Source organism: Prionailurus viverrinus, chromosome C2 (assembly GCF_022837055.1).
Source record: "Prionailurus viverrinus isolate Anna chromosome C2, UM_Priviv_1.0, whole genome shotgun sequence".
In the NCBI taxonomy this organism is placed as follows: Eukaryota; Metazoa; Chordata; class Mammalia; order Carnivora; family Felidae; genus Prionailurus; species Prionailurus viverrinus.
Window position 1 is genome coordinate 143,034,217 of NC_062569.1, and position 9,595 is coordinate 143,043,811.

General features: G+C 35.5%; 1 pseudogene; it reads left to right on the top strand.

Moving 5' to 3' along the window:
- The first annotated feature begins 3,421 nt into the window (after positions 1–3,421).
- LOC125175916 (uncharacterized) lies at positions 3,422–3,524 on the top strand (annotated as a pseudogene).
- The last annotated feature ends 6,071 nt before the right edge of the window (positions 3,525–9,595 follow it).

A 9,595-nucleotide genomic window follows, 5' to 3' on the forward strand; every position in this document is an offset into this window, starting at 1 on the left:
AGAAAATGAAATGCACTGCAGCCGCTTCAACAATGTCAGCTAGTCCCACAGGGAATTCTAAAGCTGGGGCGGCTCTTCAGAGAGATCTCTACCTGAGACCAGGGAGCCAAGCCTTTGGACACTGCAATGACCAGTCATCAGGTGCCAATCACTGGGGACAGGGGGGGGAGAGGTAGGGCAGCTCCTTTGGCATGAGAGCAATTTCTGGAAGGGGATACAGGCAGCACTGTTGGAGCAGCTCTCTCTCTCTTTCTCTCTCTCTCCCCTGCCCCCTTCTCTCTCTCTTAATTAGTCTTTAGAAATACCAATGAGGATTAGGCTTCCTATCTTCTCCAACACACATTTTTTTTTTAATGTTTTATTTATTTTTTTGAGACAGGGAGAGACAGAGCATGAACAGGGGAGGGTCAGAGAGAGGGAGACACAGAATCTGAAACAGGCTCCAGGCTCTGAGCTGTCAGCACAGAGCCGGCGCGGGGCTCAAACTCACAGACCAAGAGATCATGACCTGAGCTGAAGTTGGCTGCTTAACCCACTGAGCCACCCAGGAGCCCCTCTTCTCCAATACACATTAACAGACCAGGTAGCTAATGCCCCCAGGACATATGAGCCGAAATGAATCAGACTGATGGCCAACAAACTATTTTTGTAAAGGGGCAGATAGTAAATGTTTTAGAGTTGCAGGCCATATAGTTTCATGGCACATGAAATCTGCCACAGACAACACATACACAAACAGGGGTTGTGGTCCAATAAAAATTTATTTGTAAATACCGGTGGTAGCCCAGTTTGGGTCTATGAGTTCAGGAGTTTTTGCCAACTCCTGAACAAAAAAACCTAAAACAGATCATTACTAGAAAACAAAAGAAAACCATATGCAGTACACCATCTAAAGCAGAACTATTGGAACAGATGGCCCAAAATTTATCTGTAAGCTATAGATTATTCTCGAGAGATAATTAAAAATGTTGGCAATATGAATCCACAAGGACTTACTAAACCCAAAAGTTGAGACATTAGATATGAGTTAAATAAGAGCATAAATAAAGACTCAATGGAATAAGTAGAAGGATGAATACAGTCTAAGAAAAAACGAGTGCACCGGAATATCGGTGAAAATCTCCCCAGAAGATAGAGGATAAGGAGAAACTATACAAAGGAAACATAACAGATGCTGCACACAGTAGTAGGTGTACCAATCACTTGGTCATAGAGTACTAGAGTACTAGAAAGGGCTGGGGGGTGTGGGAATTACTGGAAAGGAGAAAATGTTTTAGGAAATAATACCACATTTCCTGGAATTAAAGGAAGAAGGACTTCTGGTTGAAAGTCATCGCAGATTGACAGAGTTAGGTAGAAAAAGCCCATACTTAGACACATAAAAGAATTTAAGAACATAAATGAAAAAGGGGAAAATTACAGCTCTCAAAAGTAACAAAACACCAATAAAGTTACAAGAATCAGATAGACAAGATAATGCTTAAAAGAAACCAAAATGTATGAAGTCAATAATGTGATATTTTTCACATGTTGAAAGTAAGAATGTTGAATATAAATTTTATGTGCAACCAAATTGTCACTTAAATGTCAGTGAAATAAAAATGAGCTAAATGTTTAAACTAAAAAAAGAAACGTTTAAAACCTGCAAAGAAAGGCAAGAGTTTCTACAACAGAAAGGAAAATAGTAAGGACAGGATAGAAATCATGAATGCAATAACAAATGACAAAAGTGATAAACCAAAATATTTTTTCATTAATAAGATAAATTCTAAAAACCTAATGAAAAATAGAAACAAAGATGCCAATAAAAATATGGAATAAAAGGGGTGATTTAGAAAACAACAGAAATTTTAAAATACAATAAAAGGGCATCATATTGAACAATTCATTAAAATGTTTGAAAGCCTAGAATAAATAAATGCACATCTAGATTATAAAAATAAAATATGGCCCCAAAAGATTGAAAACTTGGATGAGAAAATAAAATTAAGAAATTGTAAATGGCAATTAAGAAACAAATTTCCCTTTTTCCAGTGCGAGGCTTAGGTGGTTTTACTCTTGAGTTTTACTCAAGAAATTCAAACAATAATTAACACTTATACAAATCATAAATTCTGTCCAGCTTTGTATTTTCACTGATGATTATGTAACTGCACAACTGAAAAATTAGTTGTAGGAAAATATTCATTTAAGAACGTTAAAAAAATGTAAATGCAAAAGTTCCAAATGGAACATTTGATAATTGAATCTGATGGCTTACATTTAAAAAAATCAAGTGAAAATAGAATGTATCCTAATAATACAAAAATTGATCTACACTATAATATTCTACTAATGCAATATACCAATCTACTACAAGCATTCTATATAATAGACAAAAATTAAGAATATGAAAAACAAATAAACTAGCATTCCCCAAACACTGGTTACTCTTTATCATAAATATAATATGGTCAGTGTAATAAAGAAAATGAGGGGGGAATAAAAGAAGTGTAGGGCTCGTAAAAATTGTCACTTTGGCAGAAGATATTTCCATCTACATAGAAAGCCCACAAAATCTACAGACAGACCATTTAAAACAAATAAGAGAATTCAACAATAAAATCTCTTTAAGAGATTAAAGATTTAAAAAAAGATTTAAAAAAATCTTTAATTAGGGGCTCCTGGGTGGCGCAGTTGGTTAAGCGTCCGACTTCAGCCAGGTCACGATCTCGTGGTCTGTGAGTTCGAGCCCCGCGTCGGGCTCTGGGCTGATGGCTCAGAGCCTGGAGCCTGTTTCCAATTCTGTGTCTCCCTCTCTCTCTGCTCCTCCCCCGTTCATGATCTGTCTCTCTCTGTCCCAAAAAAAATAAATAAACGTTGAAAAAAAAATCTTCAATTAAAGATAAATTCACAAAAAAAAAGTATAATTTTTATACTAGGAACGTCTGCAAAATATCAAATATAACTGAATTTTATTATTATTGTTCATGTCAAACATCTTGGAGAAGGTAACGTTTCCTGGGTTCCATGGTTTTCAAATTAGCAAATTTTTCTGATTAAAAGGTCAATGTGTTTTTGCCATTTACAAAGAAATCTATTACAGCATATGGAAATGCATATTGTTTTCACATTTACCCAAATTGTCATTTTTGAACTTTTGAAATTAACAAGAAATGCACTAGCTAGAAGTCAAAGGGATTACTGTTAGATTTATCTTCATTATTTTTACTCAAGTATACATGACAAAGTTGTTGCAAAAGTAAGAAAAAGATAAGGCCAACCAGGGCAAAGAAAAAGTGAGCAGATATATAACATGTTAAAACTCTCTTCAGTCTACTTATTTGTAATAAAAGTAGTTGCTTTTTCCTGGTAGAGTCTCTATCCAATTTAACCCTAAATGTGCTCTGTACCTCTTTTGTGTTTTGATCTTTATCATCCAGTCACTTCTTGGCCTTTTGCCTAAGATCAAGTATAGTACCTGTTCTTACCAGTTTAATATTTTTATCACCCAAACAGTGTACAATAACAAGGCCAAACCCTTATTTATAACAATTTTACTGCCATCCTTCACCAGGAAATATGAAGGATCCTCTGAAGGATCTTTAAGCACAAATCTGCATAACGGGGCAGTTGGTTCATTCGAAATTATAAATTGGCTCATTGATTGCCTTTGACAGAAAACTAAGAGAAAGGAAAATATGAGATTTTTTAAAAAATGGAATTACATCAAAATTCCTTACATTTGAAAGAGTATGCTCCATTGCTGTTGTAAGCAAATACCAGTACAATGGCTTTTCAGTAGTTGACTGACAACAGACAGAAATAATAGAAGAGACTATTATTCGGCCTCAAGTTTTTATATTTTTCCTCTTTGCACAATTATATTGTACTCACCCTTCCCAAAGGATTTCCCATTTTAAGACCCCATATTCCATACAAGAAGTACACAGATGTAAGAACATGTGAAGTTAAAAGAAGTACAGAATCTGGTACAGCTGGGGATAATTAGTAAAAAAACCAAGTTTTTGCCAAAAATAAAAGGAAGTTGGGTAGACAGAGTTTTCTTTAGCCAAGATTTGGGAGATCCATGGAAAGAGAACATATTTACAACCCCCATCTCTTTTCTTCCTTCCCATGGAATCTAGCAAAAGAAATTCCATTGTATAAAACATCTTAACATCACCAACAATACTTATAGTTCAACTGAGATTCTCCTAATGAAACAGGGTTGATTCTAATAACATTTGAGATACCAATAATTTCTGAGGCTCTATTTATCTTTTCAAGCCAATTCTGAAGCTTAAACATGTCATTTGAAATTCCAGGGCAGTCATTCCGAATGACTCTATCCGTTTTAATCTTTTATTTTCTGTACCTGAATTCTAGCATGTGACAGTGTAAGATTACTGTTCTATAAGTACTACTTCAGTTAGTTTCCTATAGAATCAAATGTTCTCCTGAGTTATAAATTTAATGAGATAATGATGCTTTCATAAAACTGAACTTATCAAGATTTCATCAAATTCAATAAATGATGATCAGCATCTGCTCTGAATCAGGCAGATGGATATCAAGGGATGTAGAACTTGCTTAGGATCAATTCCTACCTGGTCTCACGTCCCTTGCAGATTAGCTAACAAGACACAGACTGTGTTTTTTCCTAATGATTAAAATGTTCCCTGGGTTAGGAATGCTGTGCATTAGATGTTGTCTGAGCTTTATATCTGCCTTCCGATGGGATATTTTACCAATTGATGGACTAAAAATATTTCTAATTGCATATTTCCTTTCTGTTGCCATTGAAGCAGTGTGCACATATCGAGGAAATTAACTAATAGTAATGAGGATAACCGGTTGAACATAATTATGTATATATAAATCAGAATATTTTTAAAGATTTAAGTAAGTCAAAAGAAGTTATGCCCAATCTTTTCATGAGCCAAAAGAAACTGAATTTGCTCTTGTGAAGTCACCTTAGCTTGAATGTATTTTTCATTTAATCCATTTGCTACTCATTAAACTACCAATGTATATTGATCCCGAAGTTTGAAATTGCATTAAATTATGATGTCTGGGTCAAGAGCTTGGTCCTTGATTTTTCTTTAAAACTGGAACTGTACCCTAGATATGCAAACTTTAAAATTCACAAGAGGATATTCTCACCAGTTCAGCAGAGGTTAATGAATAGTTATAAGTCTGCCCCTAAGTGTAAGGTAAGGAAATGCAAGTTTTTTGTAATGTTTCCATTTTGAATTTTACCCTTTCTTTCTTGACATCCTTCTCTTCCTCTACACTGTTATCTCCTTGATTTCTAAATACTTCCTCTTCCTTTTTGATGCATTCTTCCTGCTAAGTCTTAATGTTGACATTAAGCCTAGACCTGAGACTTGTTCTTCCCTTAATCTTCAAGAATCAGGAGAAGAATATACAAAGATTTATTTAATGTTGATTTAGTGAGCTACTTACATATGTCCTCAGGGCATTTAAACTTTGTAGCCATTTCAATAATTTAACACAGGAGCTGAAACAATTCTCTAATTCTGTATCTACAATATACTTGAATATGTGAAGAAAGCATTTCAATACCCAACACCATTTTTACAAATTTTTAAAGCACTTTTTAGAACATCGTTGGTTATAATTTCAATAAAATTATTGTCAGAGAAAAAAATCAGTGCATCTTATTCCTAGAGTGATGTTGGACAGACTCCATTAATTCTACTTTCTTAAAATATTAAAAAAAGAATATATACATCTCATTAATATTCTCTTTGAATAAAATTACAGAGGTCTTCAAACTTATACAAAGATTAGAACAATTGCCATTGTCTTCAAAAAATATCTGAAAGTGTCTATTTTGTGCTAACCAACTTGGAAGTTTCCAAACCAAGATGTGAAATCTACAAATGTTTTTTTTTTTAATTAAAGTTGTGATTTAAGAATATTTAGTTTTAGGTATGTTTCAAATATATTCTACAATCAAAACTCTAGGACAAAAATCAAGGGTCTCTCATTTAAATTTCCAACAGGATCACACCTGACAATTGACATTTATTCTATTTAAAGTTCACTCATAGAACATTCCAATATCGAATACTGCTTGCTATTGGAAAAATTCCTTCCTTTCTAATGTAGCAAGTGTTCAGCTCTGACACATGCATGGCAAAGACATCCAGGTTGCACAATGATCCAAACCCTCGCCAATTCCTTGGCAGAGGACTCTTGAAACTTTACGTGCTCCCATGGAACTTGGCCTCTGCCATGTTGTTTAAAACCACATAGTCCTGACTAACTGCATTCCAACACTAAAGAACAACTCTGATTCCAGGTAATCACTCATCACTCAGGTCTTTCTCTTATCACCATCATTTGTCCAAAATAGAGACCCTCTGTCCTTTGGTGCCTCATACTGTCAGGGACAAGTTTCAGATTGACACCCCTCATAGTGCTTTAGACTCTTGGATCTTTAGTCTTTTTGCATGTTTCTCTTCCTATTCTTTTTTTTTTTAATTTTTTTAACGTTTATTTATTTTTGAGACAGAGAGAGACAGAGCATGAACGGGGGAGGGGCAGAGAGAGGGAGACACAGAATCTGAAACAGGCTCCAGGCTCTGAGCTGTCAGCACAGAGCCCGACGCGGGGCTCGAACTCAAGGACCGCATGATCATGACCTGAGCTGAAGTTGGATGTTTAACCGACTGAGCCACCCAGGCGCCCCTCTCTTCCTATTCTGGATGCTTATCTTTATTAGTTAAGTTAATGTGACCAAGAGAATATTTGAATTTTTCTCAATATAAATGACAGTTTCCCGATAGCAATTATTAGTAGTTAAACACATTTCCTCATCTGCTCTCGTTGTTAGAAGGAAGGAGTTGGCCATTGTTTATAAAGCAATCTGGCTGTTCCTTTAGTAAAATCAGCCCAGGTCAATTTCTTGTCCACCACTCATAATACATAAATGACATTATAGTTGTGTTATGATGGACCTTATTATCTTCTGAAGTTGACATTTATAAGCAATTCTCCTTTAAGGGAAAGGGTAAAATATATAAACTCATTTTTAATATTATTTATAAAAATATAAACATAACGCCCCACCCTAGTGATAGGTTGACCAGAATTTTCCCTACCCTTTATCTTGAGAGGTGGAATCTAATTCCTTTCCCCTTGAACCTGGGGTGTCCCATTAAGGACTTGTTTGATCAACATAATGCATTAGAAGAGACATCCTTAGACTTCTCAAGCTAGCTCAGAAGAAGCCTCAAAATTTTCATTAAACTGTGTAGAATACTGGTTCTTACATTTTTGAGATGCCATGTAAGAAGTTGCACTATTCTGACATCTGCTGTTAAAGAAATGGAGAATGCTGAAATCACCTGGAGAGAGAGAGAGAGAGAGAGAGAGAGAAGGGTGGGAGGGATCCAAACAGCTTCAGCAGTTCCAGCCCTTAGGGATTTGAATCATCTCAGCTGAGGTTCCAAACATTACAATCAGATATGAGCTGTCTTTACTTAACCTTGAACAAACTGCAGATTCATAAACAAAATCTGTAATTGTTATTTTGAGCCATTGAAGTTTTATTTCTGGGGGATGGAATGTTATGCAGTACTGGGGAACCAAAACATCTTTTGTTATCAACTACTGGTTATATGAATTTGAAACCATGAAAGTTGTTGGAGAGTTTCTTTATCTTCCCCATGTAATAATATAATTGGAGCCATTATGAAGCCAAATTGTGAAGCAGGCAAAACTTGAGTCTGTCACATCTTCTGTCTCAAATGTATATGTTTCCCACCTATGACCTTTCCTACCTTCTCTTCAGTTTCATAGAGACCTAATGTTCCCCATGGATTGCTTCTTCCTGACTGTTCCAGACAGATCCCACACTAAGAAAATGTACTCTTAAATGTATCTATTTTTGTTCATTTGTAGTTGTGACTGGTAATTCCTACTTCTTGTTGCTTGTATTTTTTTGTCATTTTCTTTTCTTACCACTTCTGTATCAGTCCTAACCTAGATTAGTCATTCTCTACCCTGCATCCAGGAGTCGTTCTGAAATGTAGATCCCACCACTAACTTCCTTCCCAACCCTTCCTCTTTCGTGTATCATATATCTGCCACTGTGCACACACACACACACACACACACACACACAGAATGACCTTCATTCAGAGAATGACCGTTCTTCAAAAAATGACCTAAACTTAAAGTATTCTAGGTAGTACTTAAAGAATGTGTCCCTAATTTCTCTTCCATGTCTTACTTTCTCACCAATACCTTTTACTCAGCTAGTGTCCTAATGCCGGGAAATAATTAATAGCTCCTCAAATGTAATGTGTACAGTCTTCTTTAGATGTCTACAAAGATTCCTTTCTTGAGTTTCTCTCTTCTATAGAACTCATTGGCTCTCTTTGCCTTTCCTCACATTTTTTTACTTCCAATTTTCTGCTGTCCCTCAGTAAAAATAACTATTGAAATAACGACTTTCTGAACTCCTCTATCTTAATATTGATTATGTGATCTTTCTATTTAATTCCATAGAAACTATAGACATCTCTATAATAATTCCCATATTACTATTTAATTGTTGCTGTTTCCTAAACACCTAAGTCCTTGTAGAGAGATTTCTTCACCATCCTTTAGAACCCCATTGTACCCTGGACAGAATGGGCAACAAAACGTTTGTTGGATGGGTATATTTGTAAATGAATGATTATTTTTCTAAGTTGATTTATTTATTTTGTGAGAGAGAGAAAGAGAGAGAACAGGGAGGGGAAGAGAGAGAAGGAGAGGGAGAAAACCCCAAGCAGGCCGAGCCCAACGCTGGGCTTGAACTCATAAACCATGGGATCATGGCCTGAGCTGAAATCGAGAGTTGTACACTTAAGCTACTGAGCCACCCAGGTGCCCTGTGAACAATTATTTTTGTGCACCCATATTGAATTATGTATTAACACAAGAGAAATACAATTGAATGCCAAAATGATACTTATTTTATTGTATTAATAATATTATCACTATAGGTATTTTTTACCTTACATTGAAAGATTTCAAAATGGATGTTTATAGGGTTATATGAACTTCCAAATTCTGTCCTTCTACATAAAGCCTGAAAAAATTTTCCCCCTTTATCATGAGTTCAAATTTAAAAGAAATTCCATAACTTATCCCCTCTAACTAGACTATGGTTTATTCAGTTTTATAGTAGTATACTTTTAAGGAAAATATAAGAATCATATATAGCTGTTAAGAAATTAATAAGACTTTTGGTGTTCCTAGCATTTGCAGAACCCACAATGATATTTGCTGAGTTCCTTCCAATAGTAATCCAAAAATAAACCTCAGTAAAATGACCCTTGTCTCTGGCAGTAAAAATAGGTTATTTTTTACGGTTGTTACAAAATTATTTTCGTATTATTTAGTTACTTTACCATCAGACACAACTTGTCAAAATATAGAAGTCCCTACTGACACAATACTTTTTTTTTCAATATGTGAAATTTCTTGTCAAGTTGGTTTCCATACCACACCCAGTGCTCATCCCAAAAGGTGCCCTCCTCAATACCCATCACCCACCCTCCCCTCCCTCCCACCCCCCATCAACCCTCAGTTT